This window comes from Salmo salar, chromosome 14, assembly GCF_965601325.2.
Source record: "Salmo salar chromosome 14, fSalSal1, whole genome shotgun sequence".
Lineage (NCBI taxonomy): Eukaryota > Metazoa > Chordata > Actinopteri > Salmoniformes > Salmonidae > Salmo > Salmo salar.
Window position 1 is genome coordinate 3,430,927 of NC_138304.1, and position 17,139 is coordinate 3,448,065.

The following is a 17,139-nucleotide window of genomic DNA, read 5'->3' on the forward strand; positions in this document are numbered from 1 at the left end:
TGTCTCAAGGCTTAAAAATTATTATTTAACCTGTTTCTTCCCCCTTCCTCTACACTGATTGAAGTGGATTTTGTAACGGTTCTGTAACCACAGACACTGGGAGACGGGAAGCAAATACAGTGTGAGGATTTAATAATAAATAGACATGAAACTAAACAAGAACAGCATCTGGACAAGAGAAACAAACAACATCAATGCAGACACGGGAATGAAACTGATGAAGTGACAGATATAGGGGAGGCAATCAATGACATTGATGGAGTCCAGGTGAGTCCGATGAAGCGCTGGTGTGCGTAACAATGGTGACCGGTGTATGTAATGATGAGCAGCCTGGCGACCTCGAGCGCCAGAGAGGGGGACGTGACAGGATTTAACACGTGACATCAATAAGGGATCATAGCTTTCAGCTGGATTTACCTGGTCAGTCTATGTCATGGAAAGAGCAGGTTAAATCAAATAAAATAAAATACAGACCTGACATAAAATGCTTACTTAGCCCTTAACCAACAATGCAGATTTTGTTTTTAAGTAAGTAAGAAAATATTTGCTAAAATAAAATAAAAAAGTTGAAAAAAAGTAACACAATAACAAGACTAAGTATTCAGTCCCCTTGACTTTTTCCACGCTTTGTTATGTTGCATCCTTATTCTAAAATTGATTAAATGTTTTTTTTTTCACTCATCTACACACAATACCCCTTAATGACAAAGCAAAAAACAGGTTTAGACATTCTTGCTACTTTATTAAAAATAAAAAACGAAAATATCACATTCACATGAGTATTCAGACCCTTTACTCAGTACTTTGTTGAAGCACCTTTGGAAGCGATTACAGCATCACGTCTTCTTGGGTATGACTCGACAAGATTGGCACATCTGTATTTGGGGAGATTCTCCGATACTTCTCTGCAGATCCTCTCAAGCGCTGTCAGCTTGGATGGGGAACGTTGCTGCACAGCTATTTTCAGGTTTGTTTGATCGGGTTCAAGACCAGGCTCTGGATGGGCCACTCAAGGACATTGACACTTTTTCAAAAATATATATTTTTTATTTCACCTGTATTTAACCAGGTAGGCCAGTTGAGAACAAGTTCTCATTTACAACTGCGACCTGGCCAAGATAAAGCACAGCAGTTTGACACATACAACAACACAGAGTTACACATGGAATAAACAAACATACAGTCAATAATACAGTAGAAAAAAAGAAAAGTCTATATATAGTGAGTGCAAATGAGTTAAGATAAGGCAATAAATAGGCCGTAGTGGCAAAATAATTACAATATAGCAGTTAAACACTGGAATGGTAGATGTGCAGAAGATGAATGTGCAAGTAGAGATACTGGGGTGCAAAGGAGCAAGATAAATAAATACAGTATGGGGATGAGGTAGTTGGATGGGCTGTTTACAGATGGGCTATGTACAGGTGCAGTGATCTATGAGCTGCTCTGACAGCTGGTGCTTAAAGCTAGTGAGGGAGATATGAGTCTCCAGCTTCAGTGATTTTTGCAGTTCGTTCCAGTCATTGGCAGCAGAGAACTGGAAGGAAAGGTGACCAAAGGAAGAATTGGCTTTAGGGGTGACCAGTGAGATATAACTGCTGGAGCGCATGCTACGAGTGGGTGCTGATAGGGTGACCAGTGAGCTGAGATTAGGCGGGGCTTTACCTAGCAGACACTTGTAGATGACCTGGAGCCAGTGGGTTTGGCGACGAGTATGAAGCGATGGTCAGCCAATGAGAGCGTACAGGTCGCAGTGGTGGGTAATATATTGGGCTTTGGTGACAAAACAGATGTCACTGTGATAGACTACATCTAAGTTGCTGGGTAGAGTGTTGGAGGCTATTTTGTAAATGACATCGCCGAAGTTGAGGATCGGTAGCATGGTTAGTTTTACGAGGGTATGTTTGGCAGCATAAGTGAAGGATGCTTTGTTGCGAAATAGGAAGCCGATTCTAGATTTCATTTTGGATTGGAGATGCTTAATGTGAGTCTGGAAGGAGAGTTTACAGTCTAGCCAGACACCTAGGTATTTATAGTTGTCCACATATTCTAAGTCAGAACCGTCCAGAGTAGTGATGCTGGACGGGCGGGCAGGTGCGGGCAGTGATCGGTTGAAGAGCATGCATTTAGTTTTACTTGCATTTAAGAGCAGTTGAAGGCCACGGAAGGAGAGTTGTATGGCATTGAAGCTCGTCTGGAGGTTAGTTAACACAGCGTCCAAAGAAGGGTCAGAAGTATACAGAATGGTGTTGTCTGTGTAGAGGTGGATGAGAGAATCACCAGCCGCAAGAGCGACATCATTGATGTACACAGAGAAAAGAGTTGGCCCCAGAATTGAACCCTGTGGCACCCCCATAGAGACTGCCAGAGGTCCGGACAACGGGCCCTCCGATTTGACATACTGAACTCTATCAGAGAAGTAGTTGGTGAAACAGGTGAGGCAATCATTTGAGAAACCACGGCTGTTGAGTCTGCCAATAAGAATGTGGTGATTGACAGAGTCGAAAGCCTTGGCAAGGTTGATGAATACAGCTGCACAGTAATGTCTCTTATCGATGGCGGTTCTGATATCGTTTAGGACCTTGAGTGTGGCTGAGGTGCACCCATGACCAGCTCTGAAACCAGATTGCATAGCGGAGAAGGTAGGGTGGGATTCGAAATGGTCGGTAATCTGTTTGTTAACTTGGCTTTAGAAGACCTTAGAAAGGTAGGGTAGGATATATATAGGTCTGTAGCAGTTTGGGTCTAGAGTGTCTCCCCCTTTGAAGAGGAGGATGACCGCGGAAGCTTTCCAATCTTTGGGAATCTCAGACGATACGAGAGAGAGTTTGAACAGGCTAGTAATAGGGGTTGCAACAATTTCGGCAGATAATTTTAAAAAGAGAGGGTTCAGATTGTCTAGCCCGGCTGATTTGTAGGGGTCCAGATTTTGCCGCTCTTTCAGAACATCGGCTATCTGGATTTGGGTGAAGGAGAAATGGGGGAGGCTTGGGTGAGTTGCTGTGGGGAGTGCAGGGCTGTTAACCGGGGTAGGGGTGGCCAGCCGTAGAAAAATGCTTATTGAAATTCTCAATTATAGTGGATTATCGGTGGTAACAGTGTTTCCTAGCCTCAGTGCAGTGGGCAGCTGGGAGGTGCTCTTATTCTTCATGGACTTTACAGTGTCCCAGAACTTTTTTGAGTTTGTGCTACAGGATGCAAATTTCTGCTTGAAAAAGCTAGCCTTAGCTTTCCTAACTGCCTGTGTATATTTGTTCCTAACTTCCCTGAAAAGTTGCATATCACGGGGGCTATTTGATGCTAATGCAGAACGCCACAGGATGTTTTTGTGCTGGTCAAGGGCAGTCAGGTCTGGAGAGAACCAAGGGCTATATCTGTTCCTGGTCCTAAATGTTTTGAAAGGGGCATGCTTATTTAAGATGGTGAGGAAGGCACTTTTAAAGAATGACCAGGCATCCTCTACTGATGGGATGAGGTCAATATCCTTCCAGGATACCCGGGCCAGGTCGATTAGAAAGGCCTGCTTGCGGAAGTGTTTACGGAAGCGTTTGATAGTGATGAGGGGTGGTCGTTTGACCGCAGACCTGTTACGGATGCAGACAATGAGGCAGTGATTGCTGAGATCTTGGTTGAAAACAGCAGATGTATATTTGGAGGGCATGTTGGTTAGGATGATATCTATGAGGGTGCCGTGTTTACGGATTTGGGGTTGTACCTGGTGGGTCCATTGATAATTTGTGAGAGATTGAGGGCATCAAGCTTAGATTGTAGGATGGCCGGGGTGTTAAGCATGTCCCAGTTTAGGTCACCTAGCAGCACGAGCTCTGAAGATAGAGGGGGCAATCAGTTCACATATGGTGTCTAGGGCACAGCTGAGGGCAGAGGGTGGTCTATAGCAAGTGGCAATGGTGAGAGACTTGTTTCTGGAAAGGTGGATTTTTAAAAGTAGAAGCTCGTATTGTTTGGGTACAGACCTGGATAGTAAGACAGAACTCTGCAGGCTATCACTGCAGTAGATTGCAACACTGCCCCCTTTGGCAGTTCTATCTTGTCGGAAAATGTTATCGTTAGGGATGGAAATTTCAGGGTTTTTGGTGGTCTTCCTCAGCCAGGATTCAGACACGGCTAGGCCATCCGGGTTGGCAGAGTGTGCTAGGGCAGTGAATAAAACAAACGTAGGGAGGAGGCTTCTAATGTTAACATGCATGAAACCAAGGATTTTACGGTTACAGAAGTCAACAAATGATAGCGCCTGGGGAATGGGAGTGGAGCTAGGCACTGCAGGGCCTGGATTAACCTCCACATCACCAGAGAATCAGAGGAGGAGTAGGATAAGGGTACGGCTAAAGGCTAAAATAACTGGTCGTCTAGTACATTCAGAACAGAGAGTAAAAGGAGCAGATTTCTGGGCATGGTAGAATATATTCAAGGCATAATGTACAGACAAAGGTATGGTAGGATGTGAAAACAGTGAGGGTAAACCTGTGAATAGAGTGACGATGAAAGAGATATTGTCTCTAGAAAAATAATTTAAACCAGGTGATGTCACCGCATGTGTGGTAGGTGGAACTAAAGTGTTAAATAAGGTGTATTGAGCAGGGCTAGAGGCTCTACAGTGAAATAAGGCAATAATTACTAACCAAAACAGCAATGGACAAGGCATATTGACGTTAGTGAGAGGCATGCATAGCCGAGTGATCATAGGAGTCCAGTGAGTGGCTTCAGGCAGCTACCGGGCCTGGGATAGCAAGCTAACAGAAGGGCCTTGGAGGGACGTCGAGACGGAAGAAAGTCTGTTGTGGCCCCTCGTGCTATTATGTCGGCAGACGGATCAGCAGGGCTCTGTAAGGTAAACCAGGCCAATTGGCAAAATAGGTTTAGTTGCCAAAGAATCTGTCCGGTGGGCCTCTTAAGCTAACAGTCCGATGTGCTCTGGACAGCTAGCGGGCCGCGGATAGCATGCTAGCGGATGGGCATTCAGGGGACGACGCGACGTTGGATCCAGTTGAGAAACCCCCATCGGGCGAATCACATCAGTGGTCCAGTCGTGATGGGTCGGTGGAGGTCCAGGCCAGTTGGAAAAATAGGTATTGTAGCCCAAGGTGTGGCTGATGGACCTCTTTGGCTAGCCGGGAGATGGGCCTAGCAAGGCTAGCTCCAGGCTAATTGGTTCTTGCGTCGGGACAGTGATGTTAGCCAGGAGTGGCCACTCGAATAGCAGCTAGCTAGCTGCAATGATCCAGGTGGGAAAAAAAGGTTCTGAGCTTGCGGTAGGAATCCGGAGATATGGAGAAAAATAAGTCAGATTTGCTATGGTTTGAGTCGCGCTGTGCAGACTGGCGAGAGTTGTCCATGCTAGAGGTAGCTGATGACTGCTAGCAGTGGCTGGCTAGCTTCTGTTGGGGTTCCAGTTCAGACAACGGATCAGCAGGGCTCGGTATATTGAACCAGGCTGATTGGCAAACTAGGTATAGTGGCCAAAGAATTTGTCCGATGGGCCTCTTAAGCTAACAGTCCGATGTACTCTAGACAGCTAGCGGGCCACGGCTAGCTAGTAGCCAGTTAGCTGGCTTTTGATGGGTTCTTAAGTATAAAAATAGCACATCCGTGCCACATTGGGTGAGGCGGGTGGCAGAAGAGTATATTCAGTCCGTAGATGGAAAGTGATATTAAAATATTAAATATATAAACGAGAAAAAAACGATGTTTACACGGGACATGAAGGGACAAGACAAAAACACACGTCCGACTGCTACGCCATCTCGGATCTATATGTACATATTACCTCAACTAACTGGTGCCCCAGCGCATTGACTCTGTACCGGTACCCCCCTGTACATATTCTCGCTATTGTTATTTTACTGCTGCTCTTTAATGACTTATTCTTATCTGTATTTGTTTTTAACTGCATTGTTGGTTAGGGAGTCGAAAGTAAGCATTTCACTATAAGGTTGTATTCGGTGCATGTGACTAATACGATTTGATTTAATTTTGAAAAGTCATGTATAAAACTCCTTTATGTAAAATTACAAATAATGGTTATTTTTTTGAGAATTTTGAATTGTTAAGAGGTATAAAACAGGATTGCCCTCTTTCACCCTACTCATTTGTTAGGGCCATTGAATTGTTAGCTATAAAAAAATCAGATCCAATTATAAAATGAAGGGGTTAGAAATTAATGGATTACAAACAAAGTTATCAATGTATGCCGATGATTCAAGCTTTTTCTTTTGTCCACAATCAAATCAAATTTTATTGGTCACATACACATAGTTAGCAGATGTTAATGCGAGTGTAGCGAAATGCTTGTGCTTCTAGTTCCGACCGTGCAGTAATATCTAACAAGTAATCTAACAATTTCACAAAAACGACCTTATACACACACAAGTGTAAAGGAATGATTAAGAATATGTACATATAAATATATGGATGAGCGATGGCCAAACGTTATAGACAAGATGCAGTAGATGGTATAGAGAAAAGTATATACAGTGGGGGAAAAAAGTATTTGATCCCCTGCTGATTTTGTACGTTTGCCCACTGACAAAGAAATAATCAGTCTATAATTTAAATGGTAGGTTTATTTGAACATTGAGAGACAGAATAACAACAAACAAATCCAGAAAAACGCATGTCAAAAATGTTATGAAATTATTTGCATTTTAATGAGGGAAATAAGTATTTGACCCCCTCTCAATCAGAAAGATTTCTGGCTCCCAGGTGTCTTTTATACAGGTAACGAGCTGAGATTAGGAGCACACTCTTAAAGGGAGTGCTCCTAACCGCAGCTTGTTACCTGTAAAAAAGACACCTGTCCACAAAAGCAATCAATCAATCAGATTCCAAACTCTCCACCATGGCCAAGACCAAAGAGCTCTCCAAGTATGTCAGGGACAAGATTGTAGACCTAATACAAGGCTGGAATGGGCTACAAGACCATCGCCAAGCAGCTTGGTGAGAAGGTGACAACATTTGGTGCGATTAACACAAAAGAACTGTCAATATCCCTCGGCCTGGGGCTCCATGCAAGATCTCACCTCGTGGGGTTGCAATGATCATGAGAACGGTGAGAAATCAGCCCAGAACTACACGGGAGGATCTTGTCAATGATCTCAAGGCAGCTGGGACCATAGTCACCAAGAAAACAATTGGTAACACACTACGCCGTGAAGGACTGAAATCCTGCAGGGCCCGCAAGGTCCCCCTGCTACAGAATACATATACATGCCCGTCTAAAGTTTGCCAATGAACATCTGAATGATTCAGAGGACAACTGGGGAAAGTGTTGTGGTCAGATGAGACCAAAATGGAGCTCTTTGGCATTAACTCAACTCGCCGTGTTTGGAGGAGGAGGAATGCTGCCTATGACCCCAAGAACACCATCTCCACCATCAAACATGGAGGTGGAAACATGCTTTGGGGGTGACCTCGGCTTCTGGATGATAGCGTGGTGAACAGGTAGTGGCTTGGGTGGTTATTGTCCTTGATGATCTTTTTGGCCTTCCTGTGACATCGGGTGGTGTAGGTGTCCTGGAGGGCAGGTCGTTTGCCCCCGGTGATGTGTTGTGCAGACCTCACTACCCTCTGGAGAGCCTTACGGTTGTGGGCAGAGAAGTTGCTATACCAGCTGGTGATACAGCCCGACAGGATGCTCTCGATTGTGCATCTTTAAAAGTTTGTTAGTGTTTTTGGTGACAAGCCAAATTTCTTCAGCCTCCTGAGGTTGAAGAGGCGCTGTTGCGCTTTCTTCACCACGCTGTCTGTGTGGGTGGACCATTTCAGTTTGTCTGTGATGTGTACGCCGAAGGAACTTAAAATTTCCACCTTCTCCACTACTATACCATCGATGTGGATGGGGGGGTGATCCCTCTGCTGTTTCCTGAAGTCCACGATAATCTCCTTTGTTTTGTTGACGTTGAGTGTGAGGTTATTTTCCTGACACCACACTCCGAGGGCCCTCACCTCCTCCCTGTAGGCCGTCTCGTTGTTGTTGGTAATCAAGCCTACCACTGTAGTGTTGGAGGCGTGCATGGCCACGTAGTCATGAGTGACCAGGGAGTACAGGAGAGGGCTGAGAACACACCCTTGTGTGGCCCCAGTGTTGAGGATCAGCGGGGTGGAGATGTTGTTTCCTGCCCTCACCACCTGGGGGCGGCCCGTCAGAAAGTCCAGGACTCAGTTGCACAGGGCAGGGTCGAGACCCAGGGCCTCGAGCTTAATGATGAGTTTGGAGGGTACTATGGTGTTAAATGCTGAGCTGTGAACGATGAACAGCATTCTTACATAGTTATTCCTCTTGTCTAGATGGGTTAGGGCAGTGTGGTTGCGATTGTGTCGTCTGTGGACCTATTGGGGCGGTAAGCAAATTGGATTGGGTCTAGGGTGTCAGGTAGGGTGGAGGTGATATGATCCTTGACTAGTCTCTCAAAGCACTTCATGATGACAGAAGTGAGTGCTACGGGGCGAAAGTCATTTAGCTTTGTTACCTTAGCTTTCTTTGGAACAGGAACAATGGTGGCCCTCTTTCCGTTCGCCTTGCCATGATTAAAAGCAATGGTTCGCGCTTTCAGTTTTGCACGAATGCTGCCATCAATCCACAGTTTCTGGTTGGAGAAGGAATTAATAGTCACCGTGGGTACCACCTCACCAATGCACTTGCTAATAAACTCGTTCACCGAATCAGCGTATACATCAATGTTATTGTCTAATGCTATCCGGAACATATCGTAGTCCACGTGATTGAAGCAATCTTGAAGCGTGGAATCAGATTGGTCGGACCAGCGTTGAACAGACCTAGTTTCTGTCTATAGGCTGGGAGCAACAAAATGGAGTCGTGGTCAGATTTGCCGAAAGGAGGGCGAGGGACGGCTTTGTACGCATCGCGGAAATTAGAATAGCAATGATCCAGAGTGTTGCCAGCCCGGGTCACGCATTCGATATGCTGATAAAATTTAGGGAGCCTTGTTATCAGATTAGCCTTGTTAAAATCCCCAGCCACAATAAATGCAGCCTCAGGATATATGGTTTCCAGTTTACATAGAGTCCAATGAAGTTCTTTCAGGGCCGTCAAGGTGTCTGATATACACGGCTGTGATTATAGTCGAAGAGAATTCTCTTGGTAGATAATGCGCTCGGCATTTGATTATAAGGAATTCTAGGTCAGGTGAACAAAACACACCACGACTCGTTAATCATAAGGCATACACCCCCGCCCTTCTTCAGGATCTCAATAAGACCCTGAACGGTCTTATTGAGGACCTGGATAATTTCTCCAGTTTATCTGTATTAAAACTCAACTATGATAAGTGCACTATATAACGGATTGGGTCTCTAAAAGACAAACTTTAAATTGCTATGTGGTCTCCCGATTAAATGGGCATATGGTGCAGTTGATGTGCTTGGTCTACACGTTCCTGAAAAGTTGAATGACCTTGCAAATATCAATTTTGAGAGAAACCTTAGCAAAATATTAAATCTCTAGTGATATCACAATTTACATTTCTATTCATGGCTCTACCAACTCCAGGATGTTTTTTTCAAGTTATGTGAGCAAAAACACATTTCATTTTATTTGGAATGGAAAACCAGATAAAGTTCAACGGGTATATTTATATAATAAGAGTTTGGAGGGCTAAAACTATTAGATATCAAGGCATTAAATCTCTCTCTTAAAGATTATATTATGCCGAAACTATATCTAAATCTAAACTGGTTTTCCAGTAGGCTACTACGAGAGGCAGATCTAATGTTTAATAGGGGGCTCTTAGCTGTTACACAGATTAAAACTGTCCATTTCCGGCCTCCCGAGTGGCGCAGCAGTCTAAGGCACTGCAGCGCAGTGTTGCGGCGTCACTACAGCCTGGGGTTTGATCCCAGGCTGTAGTGTCTGCCAGTCTGCCACCAATTAAGAATCATAAATGGCTTAAAATAACTAATATAAATCGTAAAAATGTCTCAGTTTCACTTACGGTCGAGGGTTGACAACTATGCCGAATACAATTCAAGATAGTTGGGAACAGAATTTTCAATATCCCAATAACATGGCATCCAGTTTATGAACTGATATACAAAACAACAATTGATGCATTTCAATTTAAGCTATTATATACAATTCTCGCTACAAAAAAAAAGATCAGTATATGGGGTATTCAACAGTCAGAATGGTGCAGACTCTGCCATGTGGAAAGAATCAATAGAGCATTTATTTTGTTACTGTCCATTGGTGGCTTATTTTTGGAGTCATGTCCAGGAATGGTTACTATGCCATAATATCAGGGTGCGGTTGGACCTGCAAATTGTATTGCTGGGGGATTTGAAATATCATTGTGCTCTTGGGTAAATGTTTTATTTTTGGGGCAATTTCAGACATTTTGCAGATGGGGAGGTTCAAGTCCCTAGTGAGACACCATGGGAAAATAGAGGGATGCATTGTGAGAGGAAATGGTCATATTATGATTTATTGGGAAAGATGGGTTGATCTGTGGATGTCTGAAGGTTGGAATTGATGAGTGTTGTAATAATTATATACACAAATGTACAGTATAAATGTTTGAGGTCCTCCAATCAAGGGTGAGGGTGGGGATGGGATTATTATACAGTATGTTTTGCATTTTGTTATTTATGTTTTGTGGTTTGGCTTCATGCTGTGAGCTGTGAGTGCGCTGGTCCTGGTAGTTATGGAGAGCCTTCTACAAACTTTTGCCACAAAGTTGGAAGCGCGGAATCATCTAGAATGTCATTGTATGCTGTAGCATTAAGATTTCCCTTCACTGGAACTGAAGGGCCTAGCCCGAACCATGAAAAACAGCCCCAGATCATTATTCATCCTCCACCAAACTTTACAGTTGGCATTATGCATTCGGCAGGAAGTGTTCTCCTGGCATCCGCCAAACCTAGATTAGTCCGATGGACTGCCAGATGGTGAACCGTGATTCATTACTCCAGAGAACGCGTTTCCATTGCTCCAGAGTCCAATGGCGGCGAGCTTGACAACACTCCAGCCGACGTTTGGCATTGCGAATGGTGATCTTGTGTGTGGCTGCTCAGCCATGGAAGCCCATTTCATGAAGCTCCCGACTAACAGTTCTTGTGGTGACATTGCTTCCAAACTCAGTTTGGAACTCAGTGTTGCAACAGAGGACAGATGATTTTTACTCTCTACGCGCTTCAGCACTTGGCAGTCCCGTTCTGTGAGCTTGTGTGGCTTACCACTTTGCGGCTGAGCCGTTGTTGCTCCTACACGTTTCCACTTCACAGCACTTACAGTTGACCGGGGCAGCTCTTGCAGGGCAGAAATTTGAAGAACTGACTTGTTGGAAAGGTGGCATCCTATGACAGTGCCACATTGAAAGTCACTGAGCGCTTCAGTAAGGCCATTCTACTGCCAATGTTTGTCTATGGAGATTGCATGGCTGTGAGCTCGATTTTATACACCTGTCAGCAACAGGTGTGGCTGAAATAGCCAAATCCACTCATTTGAAGGGGTGTCCACTTACTTTTGTATATATAGTGTATTTAATTCTTGTCACCCACTTATCAATGTGTAAAGGTGTTGGTAGCCTTGCGGTTAGAGTAACCAGAAAGTTGCTGGTTTAATTCCAATGGCCGAAGGGAAATATTCGGGCAGGAATGAGCCGGCAACCCGAAGGTAACTGGCATCAGAATTTCAGGTGCCACTGCCATTGTGCTCTTGAGCAAGGTATTCAACTTGTACTTCCAGCCTGACTTATGAGTGTGTGTGGGAGGCTTGTGAAAAACAGCAAAAATTATAATTTCTGTTTCACAATACACAAATAAAGTTGCATTGTAGTGATTCATGAGCAAGTGATTCAATACCAGGTATTCTAGATTTGATCTCCTTTGTGGGCCACGGTTTTTTCCTCAACCTCAAAAACGATAGAGAAATAAGTTAAACCGAGCTGCGGAATTGAAAAGTCTTCAATTCCCACTGATTCTCAGAGCATGGCACGCTTTTGACAGCATGTCAATAACATATATTATTCCTGGGTGAGCACTATAGACAGCTTGTCGGGGGACATCAGTTTCAGAACTTATTACACGACTCAAGAGGATTTCCATATTTCTTCCGTCACGGCCCATGCGGCATTGCAAAATCACTGCTTTTTCTCTCTCTCACTCAGACGCTTTATATTTGCATTGATTTTTCATCCTGGTGGTGGTTAACATTTATTTCACAAACACTTGACATTTGGAAATTGCCTCCGCTGCAAGGGATGTGTATAGAGTTGTACAACTCCCTATGCCAGGCATTGTGAGAAGCTGCTTGATAGGACATTTAGTCTCATTTCAATAAATACAGTTTAAAATATCCCGAGAGTAGAGTATATCCAGAATGTACTACGAGCTGGATTAAAAACTCCATTCTCTCCTCAAACAGACATCAATGGAAAAGCTTCCACACACTTAGACTCCCGTTAAGAAGGATAATACTTAACTAATTGCTAACAGGTATACTATTTTATTTTTTGTTATAAGCATTTATGACCCTATAATGTCTTATAATTAGAGTTCTGCACTTCTGACATCTAACACCAAATGAAATCAAATTGTATTTGTCACATACACATGGTTAGCAGATATTAATGCGAGTGTAGCGAAATGCTTGTGCTTCTAGTTCCGACCATGCAGTAATATCTAACCTAACAATTCCACAACAACTACCTTTTATACACAGTGTAAAGTGTAAAGGAATGAATAAGAATATGTACATGAAAATATATGAATGAGCGATGGCCGAACGTCATAGGCAAGATGCAGTAGATGGTATAGAGTACAGTATATACATATGAGATGAGTAATGTAGGGTATGTAAACATTATATAAAGTGGCATTGTTTAAAGTAGCTAGTGATACATTTTTTCATTATTAAAGTGGCTAGAGATGAGTCAGTATGTTGGCAGCAGCCACTTAATGTTACTGATGGCTGTTTAACAGTCTGATGGCCTTGAGATAGAGCTGTTTTTCAGTCTCTCGATCCCAGCTTTGATGCACCTGTACTGACCTCGCCTTCTGGATGATAGCGGGGTGAACAGGCAGTGGCTCGGGTGGTTGTTGTCCTTGACGATCTTTTTGGCTTTCCTGTGACATCGGGTGCTGTAGGTGTCCTGGAGGGCAGGTAGTTTGCCCCCGGTGATGCGTTGTGCAGACCTCACTACCCTCTGGAGAGCCTTACAGTTGTGGGCGGAGCAGTTGCCGTACCAGGCGGTGATACAGTCCGACAGGATGCTCTCAATTGTGCATCTGTAAAGGTTTGTGAGTGTTTTTGGTGACAAGCCGAATTTCTTCAGCCTCCTGAGGTTGAAGAGGCACTGCTGCGCCTTCTTCACCATGCTGTCTGTGTGGGTGGACCATTTCAGTTTGTCCGTGATGTGTACGCCAAGGAACTTAAAAAACTTTCCACCTTCTCCACTACTGTCCCATCGATGTGGATAGGGGGCTGCTCCCTCTGCTGTTTCCTGAAGTCCACGATCATCTCCATTGTTTTGTCCAGATGGGTTAGGGCAGTGTGCAGTGTGATTGCGATTGCATCGTCTGTGGAACTATTGGGGCGGTAAGCAAATTGGAGTAGGTCTAGGTTGTCAGGTTGGGTGGAGATGATATGGTCCTTGACTAGTCTCTCAAAGCACTTCATGATGACGGAAGTGAGTGCTACGGGGCGATAGTCATTTAGCTCAGTTACCTTCCATGTAGTGTTATTGTTGTCAAGATGAGTCCAGAGACAATACCACGTTAATTATCTTTACATATTCCTCAAAATAATAAAAGTGCAAACATGACTGTAAACAAATAGTGCTAGCATGGCTAACCTGACTGGACTTGATGTTAACTGATGCGGACTAACATGTAAAACTTGTATTCATGCACTTGTGCTCAAGGTAAAATAGTTCCATAACAACACAATGATACTTATGGGTCGTTCCACAAATTGAGTGCCTTTTGGGTAGTGTAATTTGGTAAAAATAACTATTTATTTCACAAACTGTTAACATTCTGCCATTAAGAGCACATGTTCAACTTCATAACAAATATGTTTTTCCATCTCTAGAGGTTAAATTAACCTGTTAGGGCTAGGGGGCAGCATTGACACGGCTGGATAAAAAACATACCCGATTTAATCTGGTTACCACTCCTACTCAGTAACTAGAATATGCATATACTTATTACATATGGATAGAAAACACCCTAAATTTTCAAAAACTGTTTGAATGGTGTCTGTGAGTATAACAGAACTCAAATGGCAGGTCAAAACCTGAGAGATTCCTTTACAGGAAGTGGCCTGTCTGACCATTTCTGGAACTTCTTTGCCATCTCTATCATTTACTAAGGATCTCTGCTCTAACGTGACACTTCCCACGTCGTCCATAGGCTCTCAGAGCCCGGGAAAAAAGAGAATGTCGTCATTCCAGCCCCAGGCTGAAACACATTATCGCCTTTCTCAAGTGGCCCATCAAGAGACACTAGCTTATGCGCGTGACCCCGACCGCCCCCGCCTTTGGGATTTTTTCCTCTGTTTGCCGAAAAGGAGATTCCCTGTCGGAATTTTATCGCTTTTCTACGAGAAAAATGACGTAAAAATTGATTTTAAACAGCGGTTGACATGCTTCGACGTACGGCAATGGAATACTTTGAATTTTATTGTCAGGAATTGCGCCAAGCGCGCGACACTTCTTTACTATTTCGGATAGTGTCTGGAACGCACGAACAAAACGCCGCTATTCGGATATAACGATGGATTATTTTGGACCAAACCAACATTTGTTATTGAAGTAGACGTCCTGGGTGTGCATTCTGACGAAGACAACAAAAGGTAATGACATTTTTATAATAGTAAATATGATTATGGTGAGTGCTAAACTTGCCGGGTGTCTAAATAGCGAGCCCGTGATGCCTGGGCTATGTACTTAGAATATTGCAAAATGTGCTTTCACCAAAAAGCTATTTTAAAATCGGACATATCGAGTGCATAGAGGAGGTCTGTATCTATAATTCTTAAAATAATTGTTATGCTTTTTGTGAACGTTTATCGTGAGTAATTTAGTAAAATGTTAGCGAATTCCCCGGAAGTTTGCGGGGGGTATGCTAGTTCTGAACGTCACATGCTAATGTAAAAAGCTGGTTTTTGATATAAATATGAACTTGATTGAACAAAACATGCATGTATTGTATAACATAATGTCCTAGGGTTGTCATCTGATGAAGATCATCAAAGGTGAGTGCTGCATTTAGCTGTCTTCTGGGTTTTGGTGACATTATATGCTGGCTTGAAAAATGGGTGTCTGATTATTTCTGGCTTGGTACTCTGCTGACATAATCTAATGTTTTGCTTTCGTTGTAAAGCCTTTTTGAAATCGGACAGTGTGGTTAGATTAACGAGAGTCTTATCTTTAAATGGCTGTAAAATAGTCATATGTTTGAGAAATTGAAGTAATAGGATTTTGAAGATTTTGAAAATCGCGCCACAGGCTGGCAGTGGATGTTACGTAGGTGGGACGAATTCGTCCCGCCGGTCCCATAGAGGTTAAGAAAAATGATTATAAAAGTTGACAAGTAGCAGGGTTGACCATAACAAGGTTGACGATTTCATCCTTAATGAGCCATAACTATTACGTTTAGAGAAGACCCAGATACAGACAATGTCGAAGTAACACAAGTTTATTACTAGAACAAGGGCAGGCAAAACGACAGGTCAAGGGCAGGCAGAGGTCAGTAATCCAGGTCAGAGTCAGAGGGTACAGAACGGCAGGCAGTCTCAGGGTCAGGGCAGGCAGAGGTCAATAATCCAGGGCGGTGTGACAAGGTACAGAATGGCAGGCAGGGTCAGGGCAGGCAGAACGTATAAAACCAGGAAAACTAGAATAGAGGAACTATAGACAAAGACATGAGCAAGGGGAAAAACGCTGGTAGGCTTGACGGACAAAACTAACTGGCAACAGACAGAGAACACAGGTTAAAATACACTGGGGATAATGGGGAAGATTGGCGACACCTGGAGGGGGATGGAGACAAGCACAAAGACAGGTGAAACAGATTAGGGTGTGACATATATAAGTGGACTAGCAGTAGTGACTAACATGTTATGGGTTAGATAGAAACAGGAGACAAAGGGCTGTGAGACATGGGTTTGATTTAAGACACATGAAAACTGGGATGTATACAGAGGGTACGGGGCAACAGAAGACAAACAGCAGAAGGGCTAATGACCCTGGAGATGGAGAAAGGGTCGATAAACTGGGGGGAAAGTTTGCGGGACTCCATCCGGAGGGGGAGATCCCGGGTGGACAGCCATACTTTCTGCCCGAGATGATACCGGGGTGCCGGGGTCTGGTGGCGGTCCACTTGTCGTCGATACCTGGAGGTGGTCGTGAAAAGGGCCGACTGGGCTCTTCCAGGTACTACGACAGCGGCGGACAAACATCTGGGCCGTAGGTATGCCGACCTCTTTCTCTTGCTCAGGGAAGAGCGGGGGCTGATAGCCCAGGGAACACTCAAAGGGCGAGAGACCCGTGGCAGAGCAAGGAAGGGTATTGCAGGCATATTCGACCCATACTAGTTGATGGCTCCAGGTGGTGGGGTTGGCGGAGACCAGGCAGCGAAGAGTCATTTCCAAGTCTTGGTTGGCTCGCTCTGACTGGCCGTTGGACTGGGGGTGGAACCTGGAGGACAGGCTGGCCGACGACCTAATGAGTGTGCAGAATGAGAAGAAGATGAGAACTGAGGACCCCGGTCGGAGGCCATGTCTACTGGGAGTTCATGGATCCGGAAGATGTGCTACACCATGAACTGGGCTGTCTCTTTGGCACAGGGTAGCTTTGGAAGAGGAATGAAGTTAACGGTTTTGGAAAACCGATCCACTACTATCAGGATGGCGGTGTTGTCATCAGATGGGGGGAGACCCGTGACAAAGTCCAGGGCTATGCAAAGGTTGAAGGAGACCAGCCGGAGCTTGCCGAGGAGTCTTGTTCTGCGCACAGACCATGCATGTGGCGAAGAACGTGGAGACGTCAGGAATCATGGTAGGCCACCAAAAGCGTTGTCGCACAAAGGCCAGGGTCCGACGGGAGCACGGGTGGCAGGCAAGCCTGGAGGAGCTTGTCCACTCCAGGACCGAGGAGCGGCCGT